The following is a 16,947-nucleotide window of genomic DNA, read 5'->3' on the forward strand; positions in this document are numbered from 1 at the left end:
GCACAACAGACACAGCAAATTCGAGTAGGGGGGGGGGGAACTCAACCCCAGGCTTGCTGGGACAGCCAGGTCTTCACGGCCGTCCGGAAGGCCCGAAGGGTGGAGAGGGTCCGAATCTCCACGGGGAGCTCGTTCCAAAGGGCCAGAGCAGCCACAGAGAAGGCCCTCCTCCGAGTAGTCCCCAGCCGACATTGGCTGGCAGATGGAATACGGAGGAGGCCTAATCTGTGGGATCGAATGGGTCTGTGGGAGGTAATCGGCAGAAGGCGGTCTCTCAAGTACCCAGGTCCAATACCATGTAGGGCTTTATAAGTAATAACTAGCACCCTGAAGCGTATCCAGAGACCAATAGGTAGCCAGTGCAGCTCATGGAGGATAGGTGTAACATGGGTGCACCGGGGTGAACCCACAATCACTCGCACGGCTGCATTCTGGACTAGCTGGAGTCTCCAAACACTCTTCAAGGGCTGCCCCATGTAGAGTGTAATGTGTCCAATGCAATACAGACAGTCCTTGACTTTCAACCACAATCGAGTTCCAAAATTTCCATTGCTGAGGTAAACAGTTAAGTCAGTTTTGCCACAGGTTTTAAGGAAATCATGCAGTCCAGAGGTGGGTTCCTACCGGTTTGGACCAGTTCAGCCGAACTGGTTGTAACTTGGCGGCCTGGGTCTCTGGAGTGACACGTGCCTGCCACCTCCCTGAACCAGTTCTCCTACGGGGCTGCCATTTTGTTTTCCAGTTCCGCGCATTCTCAGAACAATTTTCAGTGGAAAAATTTATTTATTTTCACATTTTAGGTTTTTGCACATGTGCAGACTTTTTTATTTGCAAATGTGCGTGAATGCATAGTGCGTGTCTGGCATGTGCGCAAGTGAACCGAGCGTGCACGCAAAAAAAAATTTGAGGCATTGTGTTGGCAGCAACCCACCCGTGATGCAGCCATTGTACAAATACAGCTTCCCCCATTGACTTTGCTTGTCAAACCTGTTTGCTGGGAAGATCACAAATGGGGATCACGTGACACACACACACGCCGGGACAATAGCCCTTAGACTTATATACTGCTTCACAGTGCTTTCCAGCCCTCTCTAAGCAGTTTACAGAGTCAGCTTATTGCCCCCAACAATCTGGGTCCTCATTTTACCCACCTCGGAAGGAAGGAAGGCTGAATCAACCTTGAGCATGGTGAGAATCGAACTGCCAAATTGCTGGCATATGATAGTCAGCACAGTACACCTGTCATACATCCATGCCAGTTGCCCAAATTCTGATCACGTGACCAGTGAGGTGTTGCAGAGGTTGTAAAGTGTGAAAAATGGTCTCTCTTTCTCTTTCAAAATTGGCAATTTTTATTTTCCATTTTTCATTTTCATACACTCACATATATACCGTGCATAGCCGGGGCCATACAACATTAAACAATAATCACAGCAATTCCTCTTGTCGACAATACCCCCAGAAATAGAAACCCAATATACCTCTTCCACTCTCCGTACACCTCTTTCTTCCGCCCCCCTCCAACTTTCTATCTTCCCTCCATCATTCCCCTCTACCCTACTTCCCCTCCCGCTCTACCTCTCCTCTCTCCCAATCCACTCCCTCCCTCCCTTCTCACCCTCCCTCCCATCCTCTCTCCCGCCCTCTCTACCCCTCTTTCTTCTATCCCACTCCTCCTCCCCTTGGTGTATTTCTACTATATGTCAAGATACTCAACTTGTCCTATTTTTACAGAGAAATTAAAGAGAAACAGTATACATGTGAAGTCGCATTACATTGAAATCTAACACATGGTATATATCCCCCCCAACACCCCACCTCCCTCCCCCCCCCCCCGACTTCCCAGAGCCCGTACACGGTATAGATTTTTAACAAACACAGTCTAAAATATATTGGGGGAAAAAGGAATAGAAACAAAGAGGTTAATAACATCTCTACATTGATCTTAGCTTCTTCTTGCTACACTAACTTTGAACAGTTTAAATCATTCCTGATCTTAAGCATAGGCTGTCTGGAATTTCTTAGTCCCATATTTATTTTGTATATAGTCAATCCATTTGTTCCAGTCTCGTTTATATCTCTCATTTGAATGATCTTTTTCATTGCTGTTGTAACTTTGAATGGTTACTAAACACAAATGGGCTACCCAATATATATATATTGATTCTGAGGTAATGGATGTGTTCTGTTTCCCATTGTCTAAATTAGGCCACTTAGGGAAAATCTTTCAGGGTGGCCTTAGTGATTTGGTCAAAAAAAAAATAAGGCCCTCTAAAATGGTTCACCCATGTTTAACAACAGTTTGGGAGATACACAATAAAGAGGTCCAATATAATGTAAATGTTCCAGAAGGTTCTGTGGTCATTCAATGGCATCTCTCCTACGATGCTACAGTTCATTTCGTGACTCTGCCTTGACCGTAAAGCAGTGTTTCTCAACCTTGGCAACTTGAAGATGTCCGGACTTCAACTCCCAGAATTCCCCAGCCAGCATTCGCTGGCTGGGGAATTCTGGGAGTTGAAGTCCGGACATCTTCAAGTTGCCAAGGTTGAGAAACACTGCCATAAAGAATTATGGAATTGTTCTCACAGTTTATGGCATCTCTGAAGTCTTTAGTTAATTCTTTTCCATCATGAGAAAAAGGCTATTCATCTATCACCGTGTTTTCTATTTTTTTTTTAAAAAGGCCACTGATGTATTTTAAAGCTTACAGAACACAGAGGAGTAAGCAATTGTCAATAAGATTTAAGCTGCCCAGAGAGCTAAAGACATGATATATTGTGGGGTTTTTTTATAAAATAACCTGTTATAGCTGTAAACGACATGAGCGGTGCTTCATTGGAGGACACTGCAAAATGTAAGATGGATGGATGGATGGATTTAATAGAGTTGTATGCAGCTTTTCTGGTTTCTGGAATTCATGGGCCCTATTCAGGCAGAGTCGTTCTGAAATTAATAGTATTTAAATCTGTCACTGTAGCTCGTTATTCCTTCACTGGCTTCAATGGCACTCTGGTGACACATTTGGCTGAACATTATTTCTTTATAAATAAGGATGCCGTGAAATAATGATGAAATGGTTGCATTAAGCACAAAATGGAGTGGGGGGAGGTGAAATAACAAATAAAATCCCAGTTGATTTGGTGGATGGCAGTTTAAAGATGCTTTTGGCTCTTAAGGTACAAGGAGGAGGAAGAGGAGGAGGAGGAGGAGGAGGAGGAGGAGGAGGAGGAGGAGGAGGAGGAGGAGGAGGAGGAGGAGGAGGAGGAGGAGGAGGAGGAGGATGATGATTGTGGAGTCCTTGATGCTCTCTGAGCTTGGTTATTTTCTTGCAGATGTTTCATTAGCCAACTAAGCAGGCAGGCAGCAAGACAAGCAGGAATGAAGGCAGGCAGGCAGGGAAGAAGGCAGGCAGGCATGCAGGCAGGCAAGCAGGAAGGGAGGGAGGGAAGAAGGCAGGCAGGCAGGAAGGGAGGGAGGGAGGGAAGGAGGCAGGCAGGCAGAGAAGAAGGAAGGAAGGAAGGAAGGAAAGAAGGAAGGAAGGAAGGAAGGAAGGAAGGAAGGAAGGAAGGAAGGATGGAAGGCAGCAAGGAAGGAAGGCTGGAAGGCAGGAAGGCGGGAAGGAAGGAGGGAAGGAAGGAAGGAAGGCAGGAAAGAAGGAAGGAAGGCAGGAAAGAAGGAAGGAAGGCAGGAAGGGAGGGAGGGAGGGAAGGAGGCAGGCAGGCAGAGAAGAAGGAAGGAAGGAAGGAAAGAAGGAAGGAAGGAAGGAAGGAAGGAAGGAAGGAAGGATGGAAGGCAGCAAGGAAGGAAGGATGGAAGGCAGGAAGGCGGGAAGGAAGGAGGGAAGGAAGGAAGGAAGGCAGGAAAGAAGGAAGGAAGGCAGGAAAGAAGGAAGGAAGGCAGGAAGGCAGGAAGGCAGGGAAGAAGGAAGGAAGGCAGGAAAGAAGGAAGGAAGGAAGGCAGGAAAGAAGGAAGGCAGGCAGGAAGGCAGGAAGGCAGGGAAGAAGGAAGGAAGGCAGGAAAGAAGGAAGGAAAGAAAGAAAGAAAGAAAGAAGGAAGGAAGGAAGGAAGGAAGGAAGGAAAGAAGGAAGGAAGGAAGGCAGGAAAGAAGGAAGGCAGGCAGGAAGGCAGGAAGGCAGGGAAGAAGGAAGGAAGGCAGGAAAGAAGGAAGGAAGGAAAGAAAGAAAGAAAGAAAGAAGGAAGGAAGGAAAGAAAGAAGGAAGGAAGGAAGGAAGGAAGGAAGGAAGGAAGGCAGGAAGGAAGGCAGCAAGGAAGGGAGGGAGGGAGAAAGCAAAGTTGAAAAACCTTTAAGTGTCCGTGTGTGTACCTATGAATTGTTGTTGACACTGCCTGTTTCCTGGGCTGAGGAAGAAGGATTGGTTCAAGGTTATGCAGCTGGCTTTTTATTTTATTTATTTATTTCATTTCATCAAGTATGAATTAGATAACAGATATAAGTATAAACATGATTATGAATATATGAAATGAATACGAATACAAGGGAATATTAGGACAGGGACGGTAGGAATGCTGGTGCGCTTATGCATGACCCTTAAAGACCTCTTAGGAATGGGGGTGGGGTTCCATCCTTAGATGGGACTAGAACTCACCATCTCTTGTGATTGCCCCAAAGTCATCCAGTCAGCTTTCATGCTAAGATGGGACTAGAACTCACAATCTCCTGATGATTGGCCCAAAGTCACTCAGTTAGCTTTCATGCCTAAGGTGGGAGTAGAACTCCCAGTCGCCTGGTGATTAGCCTAAAGGCACTCAGAAGGCTTTCAAATCTAAAATGGGACTAGAACTCACCATCTCGTCTGGTATCTAGCCAGTATCTTCACCACTACACCAAAGTGGCTCTTATATTTTGAGTAACTTGTCCTTTAAAAGTCCAGGGTTGAAACTTACCTTTTTTACAATATTTCTGATCTTTAAAAGTTACCTAACAATAGAGACATCAAAGCCTCCCTCCTTGCTGTAGTTACTCCATTGCATGAAGTATGTGACCCTTTGGAGCCATGTATCTATATCTGTGGATTTCTTAACAGATAACAGATTAACAGAGTTGGAAGGGATCTCGTAGGTCATCTAGTCCAACCCCGCGTCCAAGCAGGAGACTCTACTACACCATTTCTGACAGATGGCACTCCAATCTCTTCTTGAAAGCCTCCAGCGATGAAGCTCCCACAACCTCCAAAGACAAATTGTTCCATTGGTTGATTATCCTCTGTCAGAAAATGTATCCTTATTTCTAGGTTGAATCTCTCTTTAATCAGTTTCCATTCATTGTTCCTTCTCTGGCCTTTGGGTGCCTTGGAAAACAGCTTCACCCCTTCTTCTCTGTGGCAGCCCCTCAAATATTTGAAAACTATTATCATGTCTCCCCTGGTCCTTCTCTTCATATCTTTTAGCCTCCAGTTCCCTTAATCATCTTGGTTGCTCTTCTCTGCACTCTTTCTAGAGTCTCACCATATTTTCTATACCTCTTAAGAAATGGGATACAAAGAATTTGGGGTCAAAAACCAGTAAAAGTTAAATGGAAGTGATGTACAAAGATTCATATGTCCTATTGCAACAAATCCTTAAAAACCTATTTGTGAACTGAAGTTTTTTTTTTTTAAGCAAAGCAATTTGAGTTACGTTACACCGAGACAAAATTGCCGGAGCTAAGATCAAAGAGAGAAATTTTGCTGGAGGGATATGAATGGATTTTTAGGCAGAGTTTGTTGGTTTTTATATTTACTGATTGTCTTTGTTAAACACCGAAAAGCAGACCCTAAATATTCTCTTCGGTATTGCTGCTCTCAACCTTTGAGGATTTTTAGCAGTCAGTCTCTGGAAGGATTGTGTGAAATGGATTTTAGTAACTGTTTAAATTATATTCCAAAGTAATTGGATGGAGGTTATTTAAATTAGTTTCAAAACCGTTTAAAATTGCACTGCAGATTTATGAGCCAAGCGAGCCTGCATGGAAGATTTTTTTATTATTATATTTGATGCCAATGTATCTTCTATTAAATTTAACCCCAATTTTATCTCCCTTTGGGTTCCCAACCTCACGCCACCTCTCTGTCAAAAATTTATAAACATTAGATTTTTATAACCTCTATACTAATCTGATCAATGCTAATCTTCCAGGGCACAAAGTAATGAAATCACAGACTCCTAAAACCTGTCATAAAGTCTTTTTAAAAAAAATAAGCAGCATTTTTGGACAATAAATTTGAGTTATAAGTGCTGAAATTAGTATAATGACAAAAAAGAAGAGTGAACCAGCAACTGTGACTGTAAAGTTCTGCTTTACTTTGTTTAGATTTTTTTTATGCCACTTGTATTATTTTTATAAATAACTCAAGATGGTGAATATTCAGAATGCTCCTATTTCTCCTCAACCTCCTATTCAACACCCCCCCCCCCCAGTAACTACCCTGTGAGGTGGGTTGGACTGAGAGAGAAGGACTGGATTTCATATCTAAGGCAGGGCTAGAACTCACTGTCTCCTGGTAATTGGGCCAACCAAGTGGCCCAAAGCCACCCAGCCAACTTTCATGCCTAAGGCGAGACTAGAAGCCGGTTCAGACCAGTTCACCCAAACCAGTTGTTCCAATTCTGTGTGGTTCAGAGAACCAGAAAATCGGACCACCGGCTGGCCCCGGCCCGGCCCATTTTTCGCACCATTTTCAGCCATTTTGGGGCCTTTTTCATGCCGTTTTTCGGGCCATATTCATGCTGGTTGTTTTGGGCCAAAATCAGCCTGAAAAACAGCCTTGAAAATGGCCTGAAAAGTGCCCCCAAAACAGGCCATTTTTCAGGCAATTTTCAGGCCATTTGTTCGGCCAAAACCATTCCAAAAGTCAGCCCCAAAACTGCCCGAAAAATGGCTTCAAAAACAGCCTGAAAACCGCCTAAAATGGCCCAAACTGGACAAAAAACAGTTTACCCAGCTTCTCTTCCTCATCCCTCTATCTATCATCTGTCTGTCTGTCAATCTTTCCTTCCTTCCTTCTTTTTTATCCATCCATCTATAGCTGTCTACCTATCTACCTATCTACAGTAAATCTATCGTATCCATCCATCTATCATTTGCCTGCCTGCCTGCCTGCCTGCCTGCCTGCCTGCCTGCCTGCCTGCCTGCCTGCCTGCCTGCCTATCTATCTATCTATCTATCTATCTATCCATCCATCCATCCATCCATCCATCCATCCATCCATCCATCCATCCATCCATCCATCTATCTATCTATCTATCTATCTATCTATCTATCTATGCATCTATCTATCCATCCATCCATCCATCCATCCATCCATCTATCTATCTATCTATCTATGCATCTATCTATCCATCCATCCATCCATCCATCCATCCATCCATCCATCCATCCATCCATCCATCCATCCATCCATCTATCTATCTATCTATCTATCTATCTATCTATCTATCTATCTATGCATCTATCTATCTATCCATCCATCCATCCATCCATCCATCTATCTATCTATCTATGCATCTATCTATCTATCCATCCATCCATCCATCCATCCATCCATCCTAGCTAGCTTTCTATCCATCCATCCTCCAAGAGCTGACACCAAGTTGATGGTGCGTAATCAACCAACCAATCAATAAGCTTTTCTAGGCCTGCTTGTACTCTTGTCAAGAATTACTTATTTTTCATTTTCTTTTCCTACTTCCCCTACCTTTGGAAAATGGAGAAAAGGTACAGAAATGTCTTTTTAAATGTTGCAGTCTTATAAAACTTTTCTACATGTCAAACTTCAAAGGATATTTCCCCTCCTTCCTCCTGAGAAGAAGGAATACTATTATTGCAAGAACTCTCAAGTTAGAGTCTGTCATCTTCCAGGCAAACAAAATACAGAGAGAGTTGTGACATTTTTGTCAATCTCCCAGCTTTGATAGGTTTTTTTTCCCCCTCCTCAATTAAAGATGGAGAGAAGCACATATACTACATTCCTTTTCTGCAACTAGATCTGCTGCTAAGTTCTGAAGAATAATTTATGAAGTTCTTGATGAGATGACTTCATTTACTTGATCAAGAGAAGGGCGTGGGTTTACTTTTGCAGGATTTGGAATTCAGTGGTGGGATTCAAAACATTTTTTACTGCTGGTTCTGTGGGCGTGGCATGGCGGGCATGGCAACGGAAGGATAGTGCAAAATCCCCGTTCCCTCCCTACTCCTGGAGAAGGATACTGTAAAATCTTCATTTCCACCCCAGTCTGCATTACTGCATTACTACTACTATTGCTATTAGTCCTCTCATCGTTCCTATCACCCATCTCCTCCCACTTATGACTGCAGGACTGTAACTTTGTCGCTTGCACCCTTACGGTTGATATTGATATTGATTGTTTCCTGATTGCCTATTTGTACCCCATGACTATCATCAAGTGTTGTACTTTATGATTCTTGATGAATGTATCTTGTCTTTTTATGTACACTGAGAGTCTATGCACCAAAGGGAAATTCCTTGTGTGTCCAATCACACTTGGCTAATAAAGAGTTCTGTTCTGTTCTATTCTATTCCATTCCATTCTCTACTTCTTATTCTATTCTATTCTATCCTATCCTATCCCATTCCATTCCATTCTCTACTTCTTATTCTATTCTATTCCATTCCATTCTCTACTTCTTATTCTATTCTATTCCATTCCATTCCATTCTCTACTTCTTATTCTATTCTATTCTATTCTATTCCATTCCATTCTCTACTTCTTATTCTATCCTATCCCATTCCATTCCATTCTCTACTTCTTATTCTATTCTATTCCATTCCATTCCATTCTCTACTTCTTATTCTATTCTATTCCATTCCATTCCATTCTCTACTTCTTATTCTATTCTATTCTATTCCATTCCATTCTCTACTTCTTATTCTATTCTATTCTATCCTATCCTATCCCATTCCATTCTCTACTTCTTATTCTATTCTATTCTATTCCATTCCATTCTCTACTTCTTATTCTATTCTGTTCTGTTCTGTTACCTTCCCTTTCATTCCATTCCATTCCATTCTCTACTTCTTATTCTATTCTATTCTATTCTATTCCATTCCATTCCATTCCATTCTCTACTTCTTATTCTATTCTGTTCTGTTCTGTTACCTTCCCTTTCATTCCATTCCATTCCATTCTCTACTTCTTATTCTATTCTATTCTATTCCATTCCATTCTCTACTTCTTATTCTATTCTATTCCATTCCATTCCATTCTCTACTTCTTATTCTATTCTATTCCATTCCATTCCATTATCTACTTCTTATTCTATCCTATCCTATCCTATCCCATTCCATTCCATTCTCTACTTCTTATTCTATTCTGTTCTGTAGAAGAGCCGAGGTGGTGCAGTGGTTAAATGCAGCACTGCAGGCTACTTCAGCTGACTGCAGTTCAGCAGTTCGGCTGTTCAAATCTCACCAGGCTCAAGGTTGACTCAGCCTTCCATCCTTCCGAGGTGGGTAAAATGAGGACCCGGATTGTTGTTGGGGGCAATATGCTGACTCTATAAACCGCTTAGAGAGGGCTGAAACCCCTATGAAGCGGTATATAAGTCTAACTATTGCTATTGCTATTGTTCTGTTCTGTTCCATTCCCTTCCCTTTTATTCCATTCCATTCTTCTTCCTCATTCTACTCTATTCTATTCTTCTCCTTTTGTAACTCCTGAACAAGATTAGAAAGAAATCAAGTTGACATGAAGAATAAGCACCTTTAAGGGTGGCCAAATAGGATTTAAGATCAGGTCTTTCCCTTTAAAAGTTTCACTCAATCGCTTTCAGAAAAGGTAGGTTGGCAATATAGATTCTCCCGACATGACGTGGGTAAAACCCCTTTAAGTGATGTCTATCAGGCCTATACCAGTGATGGCGAACCTTTTTTGCCTCGGGTGCCAAAAGCATGCATGTCCACCCCATAATAAAATGCCCTCCTGCGTCATGCCTCCTGTGCATATACGCATCACACACACACACACACACACACACACACACACACACACACACTGCTGCCCCGACCATGCATGCACTGCTTTCTTGGAGCCTGGCTAAGGCTAAACTGGCCTCCCATGCCCACACACACACCCCGAGGCCCTCTGGAGGCTGGAAATGGCCCATTTTCCGACTTCCAGTGGACCTAGTAAGTCTGTTTTTCATCCTCCCCAGGCTCCAGAGGCTTTCTAGGAGCCTGGGGAGGGCGAAAACTGCCTCCCCCCCCACGAGGCCCTCCAGAGGCTGGAAACGGCCCATTTTTTGACTTCCAGTGGACCAGGTATGCCCGTTTTTCACCCTCCCCAGGCTCCAGAGGCTTTGTAGGAGCCTGGGGAGGGCCAAACACAGCCAAACGCACAAACCGGAAGTTCAGGAACAGAATTCCAGGTTGCTCGTTGGGCCATTTTCTCCCTCCAGTGGGCAAAAAACAACCCAGGTTTGGGAACAGACTTCCAGTTTGCACATTTGGCGGTTTTTGGCCCTCCCCAGGGAAGCCTCCAGATGGCAAAAAATGGCCGGAAATCAAGACCGGAAATCAGCTGGCCAGCGCATGCACACACACTGAAGCTGACAGGGCAACGCCTCACATGCCCTCAGAAATGCCTCCGTGTGCAACCTGTGGCACGCATGCCTAAGGTGACCAGACGTCCCGCTTTTGGCAGGACAGTCACGATTTTTAATAATTTGTCCTGTGTCCCACGGCGTATTCAAAAAGTCCCGATTTTCCAAAAGAAAGAAAAGGCGCCAAATCATCATTATCTTTTCTGGGGGCAGGAGGGGGCAGGAGTAATGCAGTGCCCAGCTCACGTGCTCTGAGCGGAGGAGGAGATGGCACCGCTGCTGCCACAGGCGGGGGCGCCAGCGGGAGCTTTGGCGGCTTCACCTCAGCCGCAGCGCCGGGCGGCAAAATTTTTAATCAAAAACACACGACTCCCCGCCCCCCCCCCGCCCCCATCAATGGTGTCCCGCTTAACCAATTTTTAAATCTGGTCACTTTACGCATGCCATAGGTTCTCCATCACGGGACTATAACCTTATTAAAGACTTTTAAGAAATGGATTAGAAATGCCTGCAATTTTTGAGATCACAAAATCCAATTAGATTTGAGGCTTGCTTCAATCCAAAAGTCAAGATTTGGGGTGGAAAAATCAAACTGGTGACATCCGGATCATTTAAAAAACATTTTTAAAAATGCAGAGAAGAGCAACAAAGATGATTAGGGGACAGGAGGCTAAAACATACAGCATAAAGAAGGGTTGCAGGAATTGGGTATGTCTAGTCTGATGAAAAGAAGGACTTAGGGGAGACATGATAGCAGTGTTCCAGTATCTCAGGGGCTGTCCCAAAGAAGAGGGAGTCGAACTATCCTCCAGGGTACCTGAAGGCAGAAATTTCCTGACAGAGAAAACAATTAATCAGTGGAACAACTTGCCTACAGAAGTTGTAGATGTTCCATTATTGGAGGTTTTTAAGAAGAGATTGGACAACCGTTTTTCTGAAATGGTACAGGGTTTCCTGCCTTAGCAGAGGGTTGGACTAGAAGATCTCCAAGGTCCCATCCCACTCCTTTATTCTGTTCTGTTAATTTTGCTCTTATAATTTTATCTTGATGCCTGTACACCTGCATCGATGTGTCTATGAAATCCTCAGCTGTCTTGAAATGAAATGAACTTTATTTACTCGTTCTAAAAAACCAAAACAAAATAGAAATGCCATAAAGCCCAAGTTTCTGGCCTCAATTTTATTTTCAAGAATGCTTCTTAGCTCCGGGACATTCTTAGAACTTGTTATAGGAAGCATCCCAGGAGAATATTTGAGAGTGGGAACATTCCCCAATTTTTCCTTTGGTAAATGAGGATTGTGAACCTGAGCATTTCTACCTTGGCCGAGTTTTGATATGGATCCCATGAGATCATCTCAAAGTTACCCTTGTGGTCGAAAGATTTCTCCATCCCTCATTTCAACGATACTTTGCTGCCTGGTATAAATAATTCCCTATCTAGATAAAATATATTTATTTATTCATGTATGGCTGAGATGTAGAAGCTCACAACTTCAAAATTATTCTGAGCAGCTTACAGCAAACTTAAGTCAAAGCAGCGGGTGGTGAGGGAACTACAAGAACAAAATAAGAAGAAAACGCTGTGCTTCTGAAGAACCCACGTGAACAAAAACCTATAGGGCTCTAAAAACTGTCTCCCAAAGTCTGGGACAACAACCAGGTGTTCCATCCATAGCATCATTGAGGTAGACGGTTCCACCACAAATGCGCGCACAACAAAAGCACGCCTGACTAAACCGCAGTGTCTAAAGCACGGTGACAAAACCGCGCGACGAATGAGCGACTAATTAGCCCTAAAGCGCGCCGACAGAAGCGCGCCGACAGAAGCGCACTGTAACGTAACCCTCAACCTAACCCTCAACCTAACCCTAAACCTAACCCTAAACCTAACCCTAAACCTAACTGTAAATCTTACCTTAAATGAAATTGCGCTTCTGTCGGCGCGCTGTTGTCGGCGCGCTGTTGTCGGCACGCTTTTGAAATCACGGTTTTAGCGCCGCGGTGTTGTCGGCGCGCTTATGACGTTCGCACTTTTGACGGATCACGGAGGTAGATACATCGACATTCAGTTTAGCAATGAATATTTCAGTTCTGGTTATCTTACGGATTTGTCTGTGGTGACAGTAGGAATCCTTCACCCTATGCCAGGGATGGGTTTCAAAACTTTCAGCAATGGGTGCTCTGCCCGGTTGCTGGGTGGGTGTGGCCATGTGGGCGTGGCCTAGTCAGCCTCCTGCACCACTGCAGGGATAGGGGGCATTTTCACCTTCCCTAGGCTCCAGCACAGAAGTGTTATTCAGCAGGTTCTGAGCAGTTGTGGAGAACCGGTAGCAGAAATTTTGAGTAGTTCAGAAAACCGGCAAATACCACCTCTGACTGGCCCCACCCCCATCTATTCTCTGCCTCCCGAATCCAGTTGATGGGGAGGAAATGGGGATTTTGCAGTATCCTTCCCCTGGACTGGGGAGGGAATGGGGATTTTACAGTATCCTTCCCCTGCCGCGCCTACCAAGCCACGCCCACCAAGCCAAGACTTTGGGCTATTTATCAGGAGACTATAAGTTCTAGTGCTGTCTTAGGCATAAAAGCTGGGTGGGTGACTTTGAGCCAGACACCAGGAGGTTGAGAGTTCAAGTCCCACCTTAGCCATGAAAGCCAGCTGAGTGACTTTAGGGCCAATCACCAGAAGACTGTGAGTTCTAGTCCCGCTTTATTCATGAAAGCCAGCAGGATGACTTTGAGTCAGTCCATCTCCCTCAGCTAAACCAACCTCACTGAATAACAGAACAGAATAACAGAGTTGGAAGGGACCTTGGAGGTCTTCCAGTCCAACCCCTGCTCGGGCAGGAAGCTTTACACCATTTCAAACAAATGGTTGTCCAGTCTCTTCCTAAAAAACTTCCAGTATTGGAACATCCATAACTTCTAGAGGCAAGCTGTTCCACTGATTGGTTGTCCTCACAGTTTGGAAATTCCTCTTAGTTCTAGATTGCTTCTCTCCTTGATTAGTTTCCATCCATTGCTTCTTGTCCTGCCTTCAGGTGATTTGGAGAATAGTTTGACTCCCTCTTCTTTGTGGCAGCCTCTCAAATACTGGAACTCTGCTATCATGTCACCCCTAGTCCTCCTTTTCATGAAACTAGATATACCCAATTCCAGAGTGTTGGATTGTTGTGTGGAAAATAGGAGGAAGAAGAAATATTAGTTGTTATTATTATGCATGTTCACCACCTTGAGTTACTTACAAAGTAATAAAGGTGGGATAAAAGTGAATTCAATATTAAATAAATTCATGTCCACCGCAGATGTCAATAGAGCTGGAATATCATATTCTGGGCCTCCAGTAGCTAATCAGAAGTGGTAGGATTCAGCCAGCTCACACCTATTCGGGAGAACCGGTTGTTAACTTTCTAAGCAGTTGGGAGAACCGGTTGTTGGAAGAAATCTCATTTTGTTTTTTTTCCATTCTACAGGGCTAATCCTATAAGGAAAGCAGGACAGAAACATTCTGGTGTTGTTTCTAGCTTAATCTTTATTGCCCTCCTTACAGAAACTGCCTCTCCAGTTAACCCTTATTACATTGTAACAGCTAAGGTGAAGCGCCCATCGACCTGAGTGACACTAAGTTGGACACACCCACCCAGTCACATGACCACTGAGCCCCGCCTACCCAGCTGGTTGTAAGGGCAGAGAACTGGTTGTTAAATTATTTGAATCCCACCACTGCTAATCAGTGATGCCCACTTGTGATACTGGACAACAAGGGCAAAAGACTTTCAACTTCACTAGCTTATTGAAGAGTTTTATTGTGGTATTTCTCTACCGTGTTGTCCTGCTTTACTGTAGCGTCTCAGTGATTTAATTATTGTTTGTTTGTCAAACATGTAAAAGATAACAAGTATAGGCAAGAACATAAACATGAACAAAGGAAGTAAATACAGATAAATGGAGACAGTAGGACAGGGATGGTAGCAGGGGTGGGTTTCAGGCGGTTCGCGGTGGTCCCCGCGAACCGGTTGGTCGGCGAACCCGGAAGTAAGTAACTTCCGGGAACACCGAAGGGTCCACCTGCCTGCCCGCGTTTCTTACCCGGTTTTGACGAGTTCTGCAATTCCACGCATGCGCAGGATGCACGCAGCGCCTGCGCGATCCTCCAGGAGTAGCTGGAGCATCGCACAGACGCTAGTACGCATGCGTGCACTGCGCGCGTGCACGAGGATGCCGCCGGCCCCGTTCCAACCAAACCAGTTGGAACGGGGCGAGAAACCCACCCCTGGATGGTAGGCACCCTAGTGCGCTTATGCATGCCCCCTTTACAGACCCCTTAGGAATGGGGTGAGGTCCACTGTAGACAGTTTGAGATTGAAGCTGTAATGGTTTAAGGCTGTAACAATGGAGTCAGGTAGAGTATTCCAGGCGTTGACCACTCTGTTGCTGAAGTCATATTTTCTGCAATTATATTGTTTTATTGTAAGTTTCTTTACATGGAGTGTTGGTGACGTTCTGAGATTTCAGCAGCTGCCCAAGAAGCAGACCAGCAAGTGGAAAAGATTTATTCTTCCTTCGGCTTTCAAATCAATCATATATTATTTTAGGATTCTACTGTACAGTTTTATGGTGCTATTTATTACGTTGCAGGGTTTTATGGTAAAGTTTTACTGATTTAACGATCGTGCTTTTTCTGTGGGCGGTTTATTTATTTATGCGTTCGATGCAGTAAGTTCTAGCAAAGATTCGGGGCTCTAGGAACTACTCAGGAGGGGAACATTTTAAGCAGTGGACAGAAAGCAGAAATGACCTTTTTTGTCATTTCCCTGTGAGTTCACAGACCCATTCATCTCGTTTCTGAGCAACCACCTGGAAATGATTGGCCACTGTTTTGTCAGTATATAAGGCTTCATGAATTGGAATAGACATGGTAACAGGTCAGCCAATGGGAACTGTTTGGTGACCCAGATGGCTTGGAGCCTGGCTGTGGCTTAGCCGATAGATCTGTGTGCATGTATAGGTATAGGTATAGCTCTAATCTGACAAAGAATCTGAATGGTCCAAGCAAATTGGCTGGTAGATAAGAGTCAAAAGGTGAGCTGGATTTAAATCCCTTGTGGGTGCAAAGGGTTTTGAGACCCATGACCCATTTGACCCCTCCCTCGGGCTCAGCCTGGCCATCTCCTACATCACCCATCCCTCCATTTTGGTCCCCTTCCTATTCCTTGCTGCTGCTTTCCCTTCCCTGCACTGTGTCTTCAAAGGCTAAATTCTCATAGGAATTTGGCAGGGGCAGAAAGTAGGCCGTCTCAGAGGAATACACCTCCCCTTCCTTGGTAGGAGCTGGTGAACCAGGTGGTGGTTGCTGTAACAGCAAAATATGGTTAAGGGGTTCCCTCTTTTCCTCTTCTCAGGAACCGAAGGCCAGTTCCTTCCCTTGAGCTCAGCCTGATCACCTCCTACAGTCATTGCATCTTTGAATGGTCACTAAATAAACCTCTAAACCTTGTGGTTTAGAGCTGAACTGGAGCTGAACACACACAAAACCGTAGAAATGGTGGTAGACTTTAGGAGAAGCTCTGCCATACTACTCTTACAATATCAGTCAACACAATATCAACAGTAGAGACCTTCAAATTATTATGTTCTATCATATCTCAAGACCTAAAATAGACACCTGTTGTGGCTCAGTAGGAGCCACTGGAGCTGCAAACAGACTCCGACAGCGAGGGGCCTTATGAGTCGGCTCTGGAAGATGTGGAGAACCCTGGACAGGGTTCTGACTCCGAGCAGGGATCAGAGAGGCTGGTTGGCCACCAGGAGGCGCAGCGATGAAAGCCAAAGGTAGTGTACTCCTGACGTCAGGCCTTGAAGCAGTGATGAGGAGACAAGGGAGGTGGTCCTGGATGCCCGCAACAACGGGCAGATCAACGTAGAGAACAGCTACGCAGATACAAAAGATAATTGGATCCAGGTGGTTGTAATTAGGCTCCTCTCAAGATAGTATTTAAGGAGAGACTCTGGGAGGAGTCTGGTTTGCAGGATTCAACTTAATTATCAATGCTGGAGAAGCTGTTATCTGTATCTGTCGAAGTCTGGGTTGCTGCCAAGGTTCTTTAGCTGTTCGTTGTGTTTGGGCTTGCAGCCATCAATATTTATGTTTCCTGCTAATAAAGAGTTGTGGCATTCCAGCTAAGCTTGTCTCGGCATTCATTACTGGACAGAAGAGGGGGTCAGAACAGACACCTAACATCAAAAACGTCATCAAAAAAGCACAACAAAGAATGTTCTTTCTGCGCCAACTCAGGAAATTCAAGCTACCTGAGGAGCTGGTGATTCAGTTCTACAGAGGAATTATTGAGTCTGTCATCTGCACCTCCATAACTGTCTGGTTTCG

Source organism: Thamnophis elegans, chromosome 5, assembly GCF_009769535.1.
Source record: "Thamnophis elegans isolate rThaEle1 chromosome 5, rThaEle1.pri, whole genome shotgun sequence".
Taxonomy (NCBI): Eukaryota; Metazoa; Chordata; class Lepidosauria; order Squamata; family Colubridae; genus Thamnophis; species Thamnophis elegans.